The sequence below is a fragment of the Micrasema longulum genome, unplaced genomic scaffold (assembly GCF_059751315.1).
Source record: "Micrasema longulum isolate JH-2025_06_02 unplaced genomic scaffold, ASM5975131v1 h1tg000340l, whole genome shotgun sequence".
NCBI classification, from domain to species: Eukaryota; Metazoa; Arthropoda; class Insecta; order Trichoptera; family Brachycentridae; genus Micrasema; species Micrasema longulum.
The window spans coordinates 860,824-882,117 of record NW_028277543.1 but is presented as its reverse complement, the minus strand read 5'-3'; the positions used below and the strand labels follow the sequence as shown (position 1 = coordinate 882,117).

The 21,294-nt window shown below is 31.6% G+C and overlaps 1 protein-coding gene across 2 annotated transcripts in view; it reads left to right on the top strand.

Annotated features, from left to right (window-relative positions):
* The first annotated feature begins 3,384 nt into the window (after positions 1-3,384).
* Positions 3,385-21,294, top strand: part of LOC148282315 (uncharacterized) — a 346,468-nt gene continuing 328,558 nt past the window's right edge. For both annotated transcript variants that reach the window (XM_088225237.1, XM_088225239.1), the window contains exon 1: positions 3,385-3,875. The gene's annotated coding sequence lies outside the window, so the exon portion shown is untranslated. The remainder of the gene's footprint in view (positions 3,876-21,294) is intronic.

The following is a 21,294-nucleotide window of genomic DNA, read 5'->3' as shown; positions in this document are numbered from 1 at the left end:
TGATTATTATTATTTTACTTTGATTAAGATGTCAGATAAACTTGTGTACTACTTTTGATATTCGAGTAATTTTACGTGATACAGGAAAAAAGGTATCATTTGTATTTTTAAATGAACAAAGATAGGTAGCATTATATCATACAGAAATTCTTTTATAATAAATAGTTAAATTTCGGCACTTGATCTTCACAAATAAACACTTTTTTATACAGTTTTAACAGAAGCACAGTTATAAAATCACGAGAGATTTTGGCGTTTGAATATATTTTGGTTTGGTCAGGTTAGAACAAAGTATTGAATATAATAAGGTTTATAAAACAATGCTTTAAATTAAATTAATTATCTCACTCTTTGTTTATAGCATGTCCACACCTTAGCGACTTAACTCAATGTTTATAACAATTTAACACATATTTGTGTATTTTAAACTAAAGTTGTAGAGAGGAACTATATTTCACACCCAGCCCGCTCGGAGGCTGGGTGCGAACTCAGTTGAGTAGGTGGCATTCATCAACCATCGCCTTTAGTGAGAAGAAGAAAACTTGGTGGATGGTGAGATAAATGGTTGTACGGTTTGTCTGTAATGAATAAATCCAATAATACAAAAACTGAACTGAAATTCATTAAGGTTTCAGATTTTAAAACGTATTATCAATTAAGTGACTCATGCTGGAAATACCAAATTATAAGTAGCTTGTTAATTGGCCACAACAAAGGTTCGAATACTCTGCATAATGAGACCCATTGAGCCTCTTCTTGTATACTCTAGGCATGTTTTTAGGGTGGCTCACTTCACCCCACAATGATACTCAAAAGTGGCCTACTTCACCACCTGAAAGTTGCATTTTTACATAATTTCAAATATTTTGACAGACGTCAAACACATCTGGTTTTTCATATAGCCTCGCAGTAACATGAACATTGCGAACACGCTAAGCCAACAATACCGGTCACAACATAATTAGACTTACCTGTGCAATAGTTATAATATGGTCAATGTTTCTTTCCAGAGTTCAGAGACAAAAACACGTGCGTGCGTTTACAAGTTAACAGGCACTGTTAGTTGTCCGCTGACAGACGAACAAGAATCATTGCGACCGTATTTCAAATGTAACAGCTGAAGTGGTCCACTGATGCTTCTGTGGCTCACTTCACCCCAGCATGTTCACTTCACCCCATATTACGGTACCTGCCTCGGTTTAGTGTATCCATATGAAGTAAATTTTAAGAACACCATTGCCCTAAACTCTTTCTATGAATAGGCCCAGTGGCATTGAAAAATATTGAACTCAATGAAGAAGTTCAGCGCTACGGGAAATTGGATATAAAAAATGTTTTCTTGTATGCCGTTAAAATTAGAGCATTTAACTGTAGGGTTAAGCTCTAAAATGCATGAAAAAAATTATAAATAAAAATGAACTAAGTTAAACGACGTTGCAAGATCTTCATCAAACTCTAAAATAGTATTGTGATAGACTTCTGGTTTCCGGAAAGCCAACTCACCAATCAGGACAACTCACCAAAAAAAAAACTAATGACGTCACGCGTGGAAAAAATTACATTACAAAAAATTACAATTGAAAAGAAAAATTTTGGCTTATTTTTGATAGTTTATAAACAAATAAAAAACCACCAAACTTCCTCATTTTTTAGGTGATGTGACACTTTATCTTTTCTGCTTTACTCTGTGGAATAGTGCAGTGAGGCGAGCAATGTAATCTAAGTTGTCATTTTTAATGTTGAAATTTAATGAATAATTTATTATGAAACTTGACTTAAAATCTGATAAATATTTTCAAATATGTAAAAAAAACATTAACTACACCAACAAAATACCTCTACAAAAATGTTGCGAAATAGCTGACATAATAATTTACCCATTGAGAATTGCCTCGCTTTCATCTATCCTAAACTACTATAATAATAATAAATAATTTTATTCCAGTAAAATGGCTAAATAGTGCAGAGCCAATTCTACCATATAAAACAAAGCATATTTCACAAACAAACCATCGAGCTGTTTCCCCGTAAGGATAGGCAGAGAGGATAGAATGCCACATCACTCTATCTTTGCATACAGATCTCGCTTCTTCTACATTCATACATCTTCTCATGCACGCGCGCCAATTATTCCGACTTTTAGCATGTCCATCTTCAAGTATTTGTTGGATTTGGTCATGCCATATGGCTTTCTCGGTCTTCCTCTATTTCTGCATCCATCAAAATTCGCATTGTAAATATTTTTGGCCGTTCTTTCGTTATCCATTTGCTCTACATGTCCAAACCAACGCAGAGCTCTTTTCTTGGTTAGTTGATAATGCTTATCTCAGCCTTACATAATGTACAGATCTCAACATTTGTGCATCTATCATACATAGTTTTACCACACATTCGCCTGAGAGATCGCATTTCAACAGCATTCCGCCTACTGTCATCCATGTTTTTTCAAATCCATATTTTGGTCCCATACATCAAGGTCGGGACCAGGACTCCACTGTGAACAGCTAATTTTGCCTCTTGCAACAAACATTTATTTGCCAAGGTTGATTTAAGTGCACCGTTCACTCTGTTCCCGGCACTCACCCTCCTCTCAATATCTTTCTCAGTCATTCCATCCCTAGTAAACAAAGTTCCCAGATAAACAAATTCACCTAGCATACGACATATTGGTCAGAGAGATCGTATTTCGATGGCATTCAGCCTACTTTTATCCTTATTTTTCTAATTCCATACAACGCTCCCATACATAACGGCTGGCATTATTTGACCCCATATACCCCTCTCTATCTCTGTTGTAATACGTTTTTAGTATTGAAAAATGATTTGTTTTATTTAAAATGTTAAAAGCAGGCGATTGGTTTGCTTATTTGATAAATATGTAGTTTTGAAGGACATCAAGAGATGTCGTTAAAACCTCCTTTACGAATCACTTTTGTTTACTCCTGTGACCTTCATTCAAAATACTCACTTTGAGCGCTGATAGTATTTACCCAGGGGTCAACTTTGAGCTAACGTCAGAAAATTTATAAACCGTATTTAAAAACAAAAAAGTTTTCACCTCTACAGAAAAATTTAGTGAAACCTTTTTGTAACTAATATGAAAATTAGGTTCCATTTTATTCGGGAATATAAATAAGCGTTATTTGAAATCGATACTCTATCGCTGTTTTTCGTACGAAGTGATGATGTTCGATGATCGCCATTTAATTGTTTTACCAATTTTTTTTTATTGGAACAAGTTATTGACCTTACGGCCGATACAGGATAAACACAGTACAATGTTATATCGGCCGGAATTATACAGCTGGTCACAAGAGAGAGATGTGCCCATGAATTTGTAGTGTCATCTCCCTTCCGCGCGCACATACGAGCGCTGCCGATCTCAGTGTTCAGAAAACTTTTGCCGCGTCGGTCTGTGGGCCCGCTATACTATCGAAGAAAACAAAAATAAAACATCAGTTTAATGTAGTTTCGTGTTGATTCAATAACAGCTCGTGTAATCAGTGAATATCGGTGTCAGTTCTGTGTTTAATGTAATTCATAAACGGTGTATAAGTATTCCTTCTGTGATGTAGCAGTAGTTCTTTTTTTGTTGTTTCTGATACAAAATAGTTTTTTTGTAAGTTTGTCGGTGCGTTCAGTTTACCGGTTATGACTTGTTGCCCCGAGGGATCGGGAGTCGTGGAATCAGGTGTCCGTACTTGAATTTGTGTTTTGTCCAAGTTTTTTTAGTGAAAGTACACATTGAACATACCCCGTGGCAGCTGGATAAATCGTCTTTATTTTATCCAAATAATTTCAACAAAAGAACGTTGCATCATTGGATATATATTATATTCTTAACTGGTTTATGAGACAGATCCCGTGAACTCAAGGTATGTGGGTTTATGTGTTATGTATACAAAACAGCCGGTATTTATAAATATTTTATATTCTCCGTAAGCGCGTTCTTATTTTTTAATTAACTTATGCCTGAACATTATTGTTTATAATCAATTCGGCTGTTGCCGTTGTACACATATTTATCACATTAAGTTATGAGTCAAAACTATGATTTTCTTCCGTGCAGTCTTTAATATTATATATTGTCAACCTGTGTGAGTCATAAATACTTAATTCACGAGAAATGAATCGTCACCATATGATTTAATACTTTTTATAATATTAAAAGCCATTGTTTTCCTATGAGTCGGTGTGCAGTTGGCCTATTTTTGTGGATTTCTTTATTTTATATATTAAACATGTTTTTTGATATCTATAAACAAGTATATAATTCTTAACACTACAGTTTTTTTTTACAAATTGATTAATCTGAAAAAAAGCTTAATTCGGCAGTCAAACATTTAGAACTTGTTCATACCTACACACGCCTCGCGAATAATATTATTTATACAGTTATGGCATGACATATTATTATTATGTAAATCTTCAATTATATAATTAGGTAAATAACCTAAATAAACTCTTAAAACTAGCCTAATTTTTCATATAATTATTTGTGATTGCCTACGAAGCATAAACATTGTTTGATTAAAAAGTAATAATATAATGTTTTGACATTTATAATAGAATTTTTATTATTGTTATTATTATATACCTAAGTGTGTATATAGTAGATAAAGTAATTATTATTTTTGTTATAAACTATTATATTATTATCATTATATACTCAAATATTTTGTGTGTTATTTTAATAATTTCCATTATTCACTTTTACCCCCTTCTCTCTCATAGTATAGTGTCGATATTTAATATATTTTTGTTTCTTAAAAAAAAATGTACATTAATGTTTTGTTTTATAATGGAAATATTATAATCAACCTACAACATTATGTTCATATACCACTGATTTTCTCAAATTGTACCGTTTGGGTAGGTAGGAAGAAATTGCCTCAAGGAAATATGCCTGCCCTTATGCATACGGGTATAAGATTTATTCGAATAAAATTTAAAAAGATTTACCGGATGACATAAAACCACCAGTTTATACAACCAATAATAAGTATAGGAAGTACATATACTAAAAAACACTAAACAAAGAACTGATAAATTAGATCGATCAGGCATTTACAAGTTGATGTGCCATGACTGCAAGTCATTTTACATAGGAAAAACATCACGTACTTTTAAAACTAGAGTTAAAGAACATAATGAGATGTCTTAAAAACAATAATTTTTCTGAGTTTGCTGAACATATCCTATAGTCCTTAAAATGTAACATGATTAGAATGACAGCTGTCAGAAAAGGTGACGACATAACTTCGTAGTAACGTCAGAGGAGTTATTTATATTGACACACGAAAAATCATTTGTATCTGGCGTGTTCATTTATTTTTTTAATACAATGCTTGAAACATAAACCAACATTAATATATAAAATCAGCGTAAAACTAAAAGAAAACTAAAATAAACCTAATTATTAATGACGTTCTTACAAGGTTACATCATTTTGCAAAAACGTTAGAGATGGGACAAATTGATCAATATAAATTGATCGAATAAAAAAATAATTTATTTGATGTTGTTCATGAAAAAAGTATAAATGTCAAATTTTTGTTGAATAATTGTATTAAACACACTATAACAGGCTTATTTTTGCGTTTTTTATATCAATTTTCGGGAACAGAGTTAAAACTCATGAATGATTGCATGAAATAACTGATAAAATCGATTTGATCAGTGATCAGTAATTTCCCATCACTAATGAAATTAGTGTGACAGCTGTCATTCTAATCAAGCTATATTTTAAGGACTATAATAGTCACTCATTCAACTATGAAGATGGCATCGAAATTTTACATACAAACAAAAAAAGATATGCACTTGATTATTTTGAAATATTGGAGATTAGAAAGGCTGTAAATAAAAATTTAGTATTATTAATAATCAAATAAATCTTAGTAATAGTCCTATTTTAAATATGGTCCCTCTCCCTAACTCCACACACAAACCCCCTCTCCTCTCTACTTTCGTAGCCACGCCCACTCTACCCTCACTGTGAAAATTTTATAAATGTTATGTTAGTTTGTAATTAACCCTGAAGAAGGCATAGTATTGCCGAAACTAGTTGGTTGTCAAATTTTAAAAATATAAGTGGTACATAAAAACAAAGTATTTTTATTTTAACATATTAAATGAATTTGAATCTACTGAAATTGATTTCATTCTATGTACCACCTAGGTTAAGCAGAACATCTACAATATTTTATTGTCAAAATTCTCGAACGGTAGCTCAATATAACTCACCTATGTTTAGATTACAGAATACCGGGAATGAATATGCATCATATTTTGATATATTTAGTTTATCTCTGCCTAACGTAAAAAATAAAGTGACCAACATATTTTTATCAAAAAGAGCAAATCAACTTCAGGAGATTGGGTTGGAATAGTTATAATTTGATTGATTAATGTATTTTGTTATTGTATAATTTCTTTAAAATATATATGTATTTCAAGTAATTTATAATGTGTATAGTACGAGTATATTAATATTTCATACCCGATTATTTTTATTTTTAAGCACTGTTTATACCACATATATGTAAATGGCAGAAATGCCGTTTATAAATAAATAATGTTCCACAAAGTAAGTGCTTCAAACATAAAATATTAAGTTTAAATTATTGACTATACTGATATCGACAGGAATGAATCCTGTCTGTTTTAGACACCCAAAAACACATTGAACTCGAAAGATTGGCCAGTGCACAAACATGTAAAGCCGCATAGTGGCTATCATCAATTTAGCTGCAAACATATTTAGGTTAATTAATGTATTTCTTAATTAGATTGTTATTTGATAAGAAAGAATTCCGGTACACATTCTCTAGTGTTTACGCTTACAGGAGGAAGCAGCAACCGACACTCGGTATCAGATTGAGACGCGAAATGTTAAGCGTCCGGCAAAAAATAAGGTCACACACTACACTGTCGTAACTCGCCACTCGCAACACGAAAAACCTTTCGAAAATGAGATAATCGCTTCCAGGCTTTGCTCAACCCACTTTTCTTAACAAATCATTACCGCTAACGGTCACTGATTCCATCATTATTAAAACTTTTGATCTTAATCGAAGTGGTAAGTATATAAATACAGTGGGATCCGCTTATTGTGATTACGGGACCTGTAACTTTTACCAACCACACTAAAGCGCCATATAGTGTCCATGCGGCTCGACTGTGGAATCATCTCCCATCCACCATCAAAGATGTTACTAAATTATCTCTGTTTAAATCACGTCTGAAGAAACATCTCCTTTCTCTTCCTTAATCTCTCTTTCTTTCCTCTTTTTTCATTTTCCTCATTGAGTAACAGTTTTGATCTAATGTAATTTATTACGTATTTTTCTATTTTTATATATCTTTAGCTTTTTAATATTTTTTTCCATTGAATATGTTCTGTAACTTGAATTATAAAAAATTAAACTTTTATTTTATTGGTTGGTTGGAAGAAATTGCCATTTGGCAATAAGCCCGCCAATGTACAAATAACATTATGTGCAAAAAGTTAAATAAATAAAGCGTCACTGCGCGTCAAGATCTTCAACGGAGTGATGCGCAGCGTAGCGCAGCACTAGTGCTGTTAATTAATCCAAAACAGTGAAAAATCCGTGTTGCTGCTACGCACCGTGCAGTGCAGTGCAGCGACACTATAGTCCTTAAAAAATAGCGTGATTAGAATGTCAGTTGTCAGAAAAAGTGATGACATAACTTTGTAGTCGCGTCTAAGGAGTGATTTATATTGACACACGAAAAATCATTCGTATCTGGCATGATTTTTTTAATACAGTACTTGACATATAAATCAACATAATTATATAAAATCAGCTTTAAAACTAAAAAAAACTCAAATAAACCTATTTATTAACGACGTTCTTACAAGGTTACGCCATTTTGCAAAAATGACAGAGTTAGGACAAATTGTTCATGAATAAAAGTATTTAATGTCTTTTTTTAAGTAAATAATTGTCTGAGATACACTATAATAGGCTTGTGTTTGAGTTTTTATATCCATTTTTGGAAACAGAGTTTCATGATTTCATGAAAAAACTGATTAAATCGATTTGATCTGTACATGATCAGTGATCAGTAATTTCCCATCACTAGTGACATAAGTTTGGCAGCTGCCATTTTAATCAAGCTAAATTTTAAGGACTAGTGCATTTTGACATTATTCGGTCCATTAGCAAATCATATTTAAACAATTATTTTTTTATACTTACGCACCCACACACACGCACCCTCTCCCTCATTCATTCCCACACGCACATGTAACCTCTCCCTCATTCATTCACGCATACACACATTCACATACACATGAATACAAACGTCACACACATACAATTGCGTAAACTCTTTTCTTATATATTAATTGTCATTAGATTTACAGTGGATTTACAATTTTTTTAATTGGCTCTCTAGCATTGTTAATATTTTTCTACTTATTTTGTTTATGTAATAGCTGTAAAAATCCCAAATAAAATAAAATAAATATGTTGGCTTAGCTTGAAAGTCCATTAACAAATATGTTTTTTGGCTTATATGTATATATATGTTTGGATAATTTATATAGCGCCATTTTTGTGAAAATCACCTCAAGGGCGCTGTTTGATAGTTTATAAATAAATATATTTATTGGATTAGTTTGATAGTTTATTAACAAAATATATTTTTTGGCTTATTTTAATAGTCCATTAACAAATATAATTTTTGGCTTAGTTTGATAGGTTATTAACAAATATATATATATTTTTTAATCAATGAACTTCATTATAATTTCATTTTTTCTTTTTTTTTTACATTTTGTTTGCACCACAACAGGCCAGGAGGCCTAATTACAGTGGTGAATTACATCACAACGTACCCAGGCTTGAGAAAAATCACATTTTAATTTTTGTGTTTTACCGGGAATCGAACCCGGAACCTTCCGTGCGTGAGTCAAGCGTCTTGACCACTACACCACGGAGGCCGCCTTTTTCTCACTATCGTATCCATTATTAAAAAATCTGCATTCGTTGCGACGTATTGCAAATTGCAACTGAAGCTGTTCGGGTCAACGACCGTTTCAGGATGTGTTAATCGCATTGTTATCGTCCTTGTAACAATACTTATATACTGTATTCTAAATCGTGATCATTGTCAAACCCTTACCCATTGGTGCATATGGCACTGCGTTGTTAAACCAAATGCAGCGTAACTCGATCATGTGTCACAGGAAGGTAAAGTGATAAGCCTTTTGCTTCAGCTGCCTGTCCCGGGACAGGGAAATACTTCAGGTAAAACCACATCTAAAAAAAAATAATTAATGTCAACCTTCACAGGGCCTGTATTACAGTGGGAAGTTGACATTTATCTATAATTTTATCTACAAAGTAAAATGAAGTTTTCTGTATGAAAAGTAGAAAACGTATACATTTTTTTTTCTAAACACGTTCATTTACAAATTACCGACGAAGATACTCATTCTTATTCTTAGTGGTGGGTGTCAGTGCTATGCAGTGTAAATGGGAGCTAGATTTCTAAACGTCCGTGCGCTGTGTAGCTGCAAGACGTGTTGTAATCTAGCTCTTATATAATTAACAAATTACAACAGAGACGCCAGAGAGAGAGACGCGAGAGAGAGAGAAGTAATAGAAGTATGGCATATTTTTCACCTCTCAACACACGGCCTAAATATGAAATCTGACGAAGCTTAATGGTTATATTAACAGTTCTCTATTCGTATTGGCTATACGTAATTCAGTAGAACTCCGTTTATCCGAACTCCAGTCACCCGGATTGCCAAATATCCAGATCGTTATCAGGAAATAAAAAATTAAGGATTTGTCAAAAGCAATTAAATTTTTTGACATGTTTATGTAAACTTTTACTGCGATAAAATTCGCTGGATTATTTCAAAAGCAATAAAAAAGTGATCTTACAAAGAGTAAATTTTGCATTTTCATTCAAAACATAGCCTTCATTTAATGGTTAATCCAACTATCCGGATTTCTGAATATCATAATTTGTATCAACATAGATAATAAGAGTTTTACTGTACTTCATTGCTGGTTATCATATCGGTCCAAGATATTTTTAACATTACGGTGGAACCGCATTTCAAATGCTTCGATGCGGTTTATAATATGAACGATTCATAAGTCAATATTATATAATTTTTAAATTCTTTTATAACTGTATTTTTCTGTTTTGCAGTACTTAATACTTACTTATTATGTAAATTGAATTATGTATTGTCATATTTGTCGATTGGATTTATTTATAAGGCTTCTGAATGGCATTTGCTATTTGTATTTTATATTTCGTAATTTATACGTGACATTGAAATGCGGGTAATAAATAGATCTTGTTTATTTTGATATGGATAGAAAAAACTTATTCTGAAACAGTGATTATGCTGCGTGTGTGCATTTTGTTTTGTGAAAACCAATAGCCGCCTATATAACGGCTACATAACACATATTCTCTGCGGATGCGAATCGTGGCATCTCACTAGGGCCAAAAACAGCAAAATTCAGCTAAGAGTTTTGAGAATATGTGTCTCCGGTGATAACTGTCATCAAGCGGAGGCAAAACGGTTGGCTTGGTCATGTGCTGCGGATGCCTCGTGAGAGCCTTAACCACGCTTGCCTACTTTACAAAGCATAATAAACGACTTCTAAAAAATTAACATGTTAAATACTTAGGACTAACAATAGACAGACAATTGACATGGACAATTCATATCAACAATTTAATTAGCAAAGTGGCGACATTATCGAGTCTTTTTAAAAAAATCAAAAACTTTGTTCCAAAAACGGAAAAAATTATAATGTATGAAGCCTATGTAAAAACTAAAATATGTTATACGCTACTACTATGGGGAGCAGGATATCAAAATGACATAAACAGACTACAAAGACAACAAAATGAAATATTAAAGTTAGTATATGACCTTCCCTATCTAACTGCAACTAGAGAACTTTTTAAACAAACTAAGCAATCAAATATAACTGAACTCTTTCAACTAGAATCATTAAAATTTATCCATAAATTAGCCACTAATGTAATTGTAGACGAAGAACTAAAACTTGTAAAAAATGTAGTCAACATGGACATAATACGAGAATATCAGACAAATACCATATACGACTTTCTAAAACAAGACAAGGACAATCAAGACTAATGAACCAGGGACTGAAATTATACAATAAACTACCGGACAAAACTAAACAAAAGACTCGGACAAACTTTTCAAAAGATGTGAAAAATATTATTTTGAACAACAGAGTGTGAATGAAAAATGTTTATATTATTTTTTGTAAAATGAATTTAATAATCCGTAAGGGTTTATAAATAAATTTTCAAATAAAAAATAATAATCAGATTCTTAACTTTCTGGAGTCCACTGCTGACTGTTCGTCGGCAGTTCCTGACTTGAGGATGCACAAGAGCTAGCAGCCGACAGAGATGCTTGGAGGGTCTTCGTGAACACCATATGCTCCAACTAGGGAGCGGACATAGAATGATGATGATTAAGTATTTAAGTAATATTTGTTTAAATGATTTGAAGATAGTAAATTGAACAGGATTGGTTTTAAAAAGAAATGGCGTGATTTTGAAAGAACAGCGTTTTGAAATGGCAAAATCATGTGAAATCCGTACTTTTATCAGACCTTTACGTAGTTAAACAATAATTAATTTAATTGTGCAGTTTAAATTATTATGTTCATTGTAATTATCTAAAATTACAGCTTCCTTGAAGTAATCTTTTTATTTTTATGCCAACTATACTTCTTAAAACTGTTCCTATCTTTTAATTCTTTGTATTGTATTTTTTAAAAATTTATTTTGTTTATATACTCATCTTCTTTTTTTTATACCAACTTTACTTCTAAACACTGTTCTATCTTTTGTTGCTTTATATTGTATTTTTTAAATTTTATGTTGTTTATAAACTCGTATTTTATACAACTTTCTTGTATATAAAAGCCTTGTGGGCGTGAAAAATGAATAAAATAAAAAATATAAAAAATTGTACACAAAAAATGTCGATACGGATAATTTTCATATGAGTAGCATTCTTAAATAAATAAAACATTTTTTATTCAATAAAATAAAATAAAATAAATAAAACAACTTTGTTTTTAACCACTAATTTTTATTTTTCACCGACCGGTTTCAAAGCAAACAAGCTTCTTTGTCAAGGTTTACGTAACTAATGCATTGATTCCTTTTTATTTTATTTCTATCATGTTCACTAAATACTACACGTGGACCCAATAAATCAAGTGGTTTTTTCTTACACGGGTGGTAATCTGATATCATTATTTTCGAAGTAAGACAGGAGAGGACTAAAAGAAATATTGTTTATTTGGTTATTAATTATTGTTTTCTTATTATGAATCGCTTTTTTAATTTCTAAGATTTCTAAGTTGTCTAATTTTAATATTTTATTTTCAACATGAAGTACTTTTAATCCAGTGTCTTTATTGAAGTTATGATTATTTTCTATCAGATGATTTGCGAATTCAGAAAAAATATTATTATGTAAGCATTTTAAGTGTTCTTTTACTCTGATATTAAAGTTTCTTTTAGTTTTTCCAATGTAGATTGAATCGCAATCATTACAATTTAATTGGTATATTCCAGATTTATTATATTTATGGACTTTATCTTTGTGATTTTTTAACAATGTTCCTATATTATTAGTTGTGTAGAAAGCCGGTTTAATGTTTGATGGTAGGGAATTTGATAATTGTTTTGAAAAAATGTCATTTATAAAAAGAATCCGCCTCCATTGTTTACGTTTGCTTTGAAACCGGTCGGTGAAAAATAAAAATTAGTGGTTAAAAACAAAGTTGTTTTATTTTTTTAATTATAATGAATAACCACAAAGTTAGTGCTTCAAATATAAACTTTATAATTTTTATTCAGTCTGACTCTTGTAGTGACCGACCGAAAAGTTGGTTTCGGACAATAAAACGAGTTTCGGCCGCTGTATCGTTTTCGGCCAAAAATCGCTCGAAACTTCAACTCAGCCGAATCCTCCGGTCGGGATGTGTCGGATTACGTTCGGCTGTACTCGGGTGCATCGTATGGCACTTGAATTAGTTCTCGTGAGTTCTAAGATCCTTCGTTTATACTTTTGCTATTCGATTATAGTCAATAAGTTAAAGTTCGTATAGCGTACATTGAAGAACTTAACTGTTAAATATAATTTATATGTATAACATACAACCAACTAAAAATCGCTAAAAATAAGCAAATGAACTAATTCAATTTACGCCATTTATTTCATTGTGTATTTTATTTAACACTTATTTTAATGAACTCTTGAGATTTAACAATAAAAAAGCTTAATTTTGGGCGTTTTGAAGTGACTTAACTTCAACAATGTTTTGAGTGTGTCCGAATGCTCGCAGACTGGCTGGAGGGTTGTTCTAGGGAGGATATTTAAATTTGTTACAACAGAGAGGGAAATATTTTTGAGAAGGGAATATGGGAGTCTAGCCATTTACATGACTTATGACCTGTCATGGGAATTCAGCCAGTCTGCAACCATTTGGACATACTTACAACATTGTTGAATTAACTACCTTGTAAAAAGAGAAGTATAAAAAATTGGAAAATTGTTTTCAGGCGTTGCCTAGTAGGTGAATTGGTTCAGCCGGATGAATCTCGCCCACATAATAAAGGTTTCAGCACTTTTACTTCACAAAAGTCAACAGATGAAAGAGTTGAGGAAATGTGGCGGAATGGTGAATGTTACACAGCGTGTAAAGTGGCCACTTCAACCAGCCAATGACAGGTCATAAGCCCTGTAAATGGCTAGACTCCCATATTCCCTTCTCAATTTTTTTCCCTCTATGTTTCAACGACTTTTAACTTATTCAAATCAGTTTTGGTTTTGGCCGAAAATGGAACAGAAGCCGAAATTCGGTTTCGGCTGTAAATCGTGTTTCAATCGGTCACGAGACTCATTTAAAGTCTATTGCGATGAAATGGTTTTTATTGTGTATCTACCTACTTTTTCTTTCATTTTCTTTCATCTTTTTTAAAATTTGTTTTTTTTGTATATTATCTTTTATTTTTATATTAGCGGCCTTTTTATTGCGGCGTTTTCTGTATGCCGTTCGTGTTTTTTCCTCGTTTCTCATATTAATCAACATTTTTGCCTCTTCCCCGGATGATCTAAGAAGGGGATTTCTACCCCTATTAAACTTGGGTTCTGTTTTCTTGTTAGTAATGAAAGAATTAATCTGTTGTTAAGTTTCCATCTTATGTACATATATTTTTAACAAATATTTTGAAAATTATTATAGAAATGTAGGGTCCATAGTCCATAGCCGATGACACACACGTGTTAAATTAGTTCACTTGAAGTAGACTAATGACCAACGATGCAAAGTCACCATTTTCTATCGAATCCAATACAACTTATATTGCAACTCTAGCAATATTGCACATAAAGACGGGATCGTCGCCCTGCAGTACATTCACATCGTCCCTACCATGAAGAAATTAACTACAAAGGAATATGATCTATAAAGAGACCACAGGACGCAGCCAACATCAGTCAGCCCGTTCAGTTAGTCAGCCCAACAAGTTCGTCCAGTTCACTCAGTTCCAGCATGTAGTTCAAAAGCAGTTTCTTAAACTCCTTAGCGCCGTAACCCTCGTGCGACATACTTTTTTTTTTCGCCATATAATAAATAAACATCAAACAGCAATCTTATGTCTTCTCTGTCTCTAAGCTCTTACTGGGGTAGGAGCTCCAACCAACACAGCAACAACCTAAATCCTACAGAAATAAAAGACGAGTGATACTTTAATCCACAAATTTGGAATATCCAGTGACCGGTTTCATCGATTTCGCGAAATCTTCCAGACTGGTATCTTTATTAGTAATTCATAATGTGGTGGGATTGCCAGGCTGAGGAAGGTGTTGACTGCATTTTTAATCTGTATTGGTCGGTGGGAGTCAGAGAAATTGTTGTTCGATATAGAAGGACGTAAGCTGATTCCTTGTTTTACTAGTAATGACTTAGGATATAGAGATTTTGGTATTATTTATGTTTTCATTGTATATTTAATTTTTACTTTTCAGACTGAAAAAGCACACATAATAAAAAAAACTGTAATGACTTTTTAATATTATTATAAAATACATTATTTACTGCCTTAGAACAGGGAAGCTATCCCTAGTTAGGCAGTTTAGATGAACCACCAGCAAAAATAAAAAATATATATGTATACTTTTACTACTCAATTAATTTGTTGTAGAAATATTTCATTGTAAATTGCTGTAATTAATATGTAAAAAATAAATATATATATATATATATATCTAGTAATTTAATGTATTTATACAAAACAGAGGTCAGGATAGAGAATTCAAAATTCTATGAGAGTAAATTAAATTCCTATTAGTTAACCTGAAACACTTTGTTAATGATCTTTAAGACAAAAATAATTAAATTTAATTTACTCTCATATAATTTTGAATTCTCTATCCTTACCTCTGTTTTGTATAAATACATTGAATTTCTTAAAATTTTTTTTTATTTTTTTATTATATTGAAAACATATTATACATAATTATATACAATATTCCCAAGGAGTTTTTTTAAAAAAAACTCATTTAGGGACATACAGATATTATTTTTTTTAGAGACGTTTTTAAATTTTAAACTATAATATTATTTAACAAAAGCAGAAAAATTAAAATTATGATATACTACAAATTAAAAAGGGTATGAAAAATACTTGAAAATAACAGAATAAACAGAATACTAGGCATGGAAATAAATTCAAAATAATGTTTACATTATGCAATCTGGGAAAGAAAATTGAAAAAGTTTAAAAATTACATGGATGTATATATACATACTGAACTAGTACAAAATAAAATCATTTTTTTTAATTAACAAAATATGCGGTGGTTAATTTTTTTTATCAAAAACGTTGAAAAAATTGAAATTATGTATACAAGCCAAAAAAAGTATATAAAAAGAAAATAACACAAATAACATTTAAATAGTATTAAAAATTACATATACAAGCAAAAACGGTGAAATATTAAAAGGTATATGTTCAAGAATGCGCATTCTCTATAAACTAACATTATTTATTCAAAGTACTTCTGGAAAAAATAATTCTTCAATTCGCACGTCCTGTTTCTATATTTGATACCAGTCTCGAAGATGTCGCGAAAGCGATGAAACCGGTCACTGGATATTCCAAATTTGTGGATTTAAGTATCACTCGTCTTTTATTTCCATAATAAATTACAACTTCCATCAAGAATTTTCACTTACAAACTTAATATTTTAAAACTCTCCCCTGTAAGAATATGTTCAAAATAAGGTTTTATAAACAATATTTTGAATATGTTCAAATGTTTGTATACAAGTACGGGATTTTATCTATAGAAAGTTTTTGTCCACGTCAATAAAGGTTTCTGCTCTTGTACTAAAACAAGAATCAACAGTTGGAAGAAATTAAGAAATATGGATAATTAAACATAAGGAAAATGGTGTATGTTAAACACACCCCTGTGAATGACAAGATTTATTTCCTTTTCCAAAATATTATTAATATCTTCTTCTTCTTCTTCTTCTTCTGAACCCTTATTCTCTCCACTGAAAAATTTCATACACTTTCAAGAAACTTAATGCTCTAATTTTTACCAATTTCCCGTAGGGCTGAACTTTCTCTTTAGTAATGGAATTGTTATTTAAAAAAAAACTTATTCAGGAACTACATTCTAGTTCTAGTAAAAATCCTGTAAAAGGAAATAGTTTTGAGATTACTCGGCCTCATGGTGTACTAGTTAGTAATTAGTATGTTTGCCTGCCACTAAATAAATTAAAATCATTGGAATACGATAAAAATCAATTTACCCTGTCATTTTATCGTGCCGTGTGGGGTTTTACGCTTGTCTGAAATGTTTTTATTTTTATTTTAGTGGGTATTCTTGACCAAAAATCCTGCAGAAGAAAGTTGATCTTCCTCCTCATGGCGTACTTGTGGTGCTTTTGCCTTCTTTTTAATAAGTTAAAATAATATTAAACAAAAATAATATAAAACAATAAAAATCAATCCAGCTTTATTTTATTTTATTTTATTTTATTGAAATACACGGCACTTAGTGCCTTTTACATATTAGTTACAAATACAATTAAATATACATACATGTAAGCTTAATTTAAGTAATACAGAGCATTTAAAACAATATTATTAATTTAGAAAGTCTAAGAAATATAAACTATATAAAAGAATAAAATATTATTAGTTGTAGAATTATCGATAAAAAAAGATAATTTGGTATTAGAAATACTTTGAACCAGTTAAAAAAATAACAAAGAAGACAATTTTGAATAACATGAAAAAAATATATATACATGTATTATTATTGAAAACTAATATTTAGGTAAATAGTATATGTTTATGTAGAAAAATATACAATGATGTAAAAAAAATGATAAAGAGAAATATTTTTTACTTATAAATTAATTAAGAAAAGAACGAAAAAAGAAAAAAAAAAAACACTAATAAAGAAGTTTAAAACAAATTTTTAACAAAAGTAACAAATAGTTACTTAGAACTATTACCAATAAAATAAAGAAGAAGAGCCGTTCTATATGTAATAAATTTCATGTGAAATGAGTCACCAATGTCCTGGTACTTATTGCCTAGAGAGTGAAGTCTATTGATGACTGCATTTTTACCATATGATGTCGAAGTATTGTTGCCACAGTATTGGTAGGTTTGCCGAGTTGTCCTTTTTGGTACATTGAAACTAATTAGTGATAAAAGTGCAGGGGTGTCAAACATGGAATGGATTATTTTATATAAATTTAATAAATCAGTTATAACTCTCCTGTCACTTAGTCTTAATAAATTCAAAATAAATAGTAACAAATCATAATTTAAAAATTCAATACCAACACCTAATTTAAAATTTATAAATCGCAAAAACTTATTTTGGACCTTTTCAATACAATATTGGTGCCTAGAATAATGAGGAGCCCAGATTGTAGAGTTGTACTCCAAAATGCTTCTTACAAGTGACGTGTACATTATTTTAAGTGCACCAATTGGTAATTCTACCGTGCCTTATGGATTTGTACGATCGGTCTGAAATGTAAATGGGCCATACACTTCGTTTGATTAATATTTGAGCCCAGGATACTTCTGCATTGCTTACGCCATGAGTATATTTAGCCATAAACATTTTTTTGAAATCGGATCATTTGAATTTCATTCTGGTTATTTCTAAGTCTGACTAATATGCCCACATGCCATAGTAACCAAAATTAGAACAGTAATTATTTCTGAATTACTGTTTGCCAATCACAGTGATCGTAATTACATTTTGGGCAGGATATCTGACGAAAGATTTAGTGCACAGATTCACACCAGACCAGCGAAGCGTGAAGGCCGAAGACCGCTCATCGTCGTCTGATTTCTAGAAAAACAACAGCCACAACGTTAAAAACACGAAACAAAAACCCCACGACCAAAACCACGCGTTTAACTTAAATATCTCTTTCTACCGCGTGCCTCAATGCTGCCGGAATGTTTGAGCTGTTCTGTAAGCGTGGAAGAAGGTTCCTAGCAAAAAATCGTGATTCTTTTTTTTGTTGTTTTTGAGGAAAGTGAGATGTTGTTTAATACGTTTCGACACGGTGTCTGTTCGTTCCAGTTGATGGACCATGTTTACCGCTAATATTATATGCGTTGGTTGGTTTCCTATACCATTCATCGCCTATTTGGCAACAGTTGAATCGTCTAGTTAAGAAAATGCAGAAATGTTTTAAAAAATAAATATTCTGTAATAAATTTGGGTTTGTGAAAAAGTCTGTGTCCGGTCGGATGAAGAATAAATTTCTGACCGTGAAATAAAATCAGAATCCCGAACGTGTTTTTGACTCGTTGGCTTTCAATGTTTTTTTGTATGGGAGTTGCATTATTTTGTATCTTATAATGTACAAGGTTTGCAAATGCCTCAACGCGATAGTAATTCCTTTGATAATTATCGACAGAATCAGGAAAGGGGTGCTGCGTTGGTTTGGGCATGTAAAGCGAATGGACAGCGAAAGAACGGCTAAAAAGATCTACGATGCAAATGTTGATGGATGCGGAAAACGAGGAAGACCGAGAAAGGCATGGCACGATCAAGTCCATCAAATACTTGAAGATGCACATGTCAAAAGTAGTAATATTCGGCGTGCGTGCATGAGAAGATGTATGAATATAGAGGAAGCGAGGTCTGTATGCCAAGAAAGAGTGTTACGGCGTTCTATCCTCTCTACCTACCCCTACGGGGAAACGGCGTGATGGTTTGTTTGTTTAAAAAAATAACACACTTTCCTTCAAAGAAAATCTTTATAATGTTGTTTTGTTGTTTTGCTTTTAATCTGTAAGGATCTCTGAGAGAACTATGCATTCCAGATGAACTGGCAGACAGGCGTCTTACGCTTATATCAGCTACGTCTACGGCCAGAGAAAAAGTTTTTATACCTCCACGCAAATAGCGCACTAAATTCAGTGAACGCGCATTTGCGGTCGCAGGCCCTATGGCATGGAATGCTCTCCCAGCAGAGGCGCTAAGCTGTGAAAGTGGAGTGATGTTTCGGAAAAAGCTTAAAACCCACTTGTTCTCTAAATCATTTGAATAAATCCGTAGCATGTGATGACAAAATAAATGGTTTTAATTAAATTACAAATTTAAAAGCTTCAATTAAATTGATTTATCTAAAGAATCACTATGTTACGCGCCCTTGAGGTATTATATGACGAAAATGGCGCTATATAAGTGATCCCTAATAATAATGATGTTTCTATTTTGCATTTGCTCTAATGACAAGGAAACCGCAGAAAAATCGCCAGGAGACTGTCGTCGTTCGTCAACAGACCTTCCGATATACGCCCTGCTACCGTTGATATTTCCTTACTAACAAGTATTTTAAGAGGGGACAGAAACATACATATTTACAACTAGTTTGCTTGTAAATGTGTATGTTTCTGTCCCTTGTTAAAATACTTATTTGATCTTATCTCCAAAATATGTTAAGAATAGTATAAAAACTGTAAATGTTGTAAACAATTCACCAGTCTTGAAGATGCCTACTTAGGCGAAAGCGCCCGTTGGTCAAAATAATAAAAATAAATCTAAACTAAGAGGTTTCATTGATAAGTTTATTTATAATTTTATCATAATCATTAACTATGGAGTTTTATCAAGAAATATTAACAAAAAACATCAATATTATTTTTGATGGTATTTTTGGTGAAAAATATAAATGTTGAAACTAAAATATAATTAAAATATTACAAAAGAGATGAACAACATTTTAGGTCATTGGCTGGTTTCTGATCATCCATTATTAATGTAAAAAATGCACCTTCTCTCGCCACTTTCAAGAAACGCCTGAAACATTATTATATATCCCCATAATCCTGAACTCCTTGAGTTTTACTGATTTTTTTCTTTTTCTGAAATATGTATTTTTATCCCTTTTTTTCTTTCCTTGGTTCTTTTTTCTCTCTCCTTCCAAACACGCTATCTGATCCCACATTTCTCATCATTTAACATGTACAACATAATGTACTTTTTTATTTTATTAAAGTTAATAGGTGCAAGTCTTATCTCCCAATCAAAAACAGTGTTTATTTTTAATTAATTAGGGTTTTTTTAAAAAAAATGTATGTACCTATCTTTTAGTATATATTGATGTTTTTTTTTTAGTACAAACTTTTGACCTGTCTGTTTTTTGGTTGGCTGGAAGATATTGCTTTTAGCAATAAGTCCGCCAAAGTACTTATTATTTGTACTTGAAGTTTTAAATAAAAATAAACATTGACTTCTATATTCACTTCTCTTAAGTGTTAATTCTTCGTTCTTCAATAACTCCCTAAAAGTTCTGTCATTTTCTACAAAAAATGATAAAACTCAAAACGTTGTTCATAAAATATAATTACTTTTCGATCTGCAGATTACGCGTCTTGAAATTTAGACTGTATAAAAATAATCCAATTTAATACATAAAAATTCAGCCTGTATTTACATTTTTTTAACCTTCCCTGATTAAAAAGTCTGGCTACGACCCTGATATGCATATTACACCCGGATGACCACAATTAAGTTTTTTATTGCTATTTAATAGTAGATACCCACATATTATTTTTTTTATGATTAAAATTAGTAATTCTGAACAAAATTATATACTTAAGCATTCTTTGGTGATTTTCTGTAAATGCGTGGACTGCCATTTACTTTTCTCAAAAATGGTTTCTCTTTCTGTT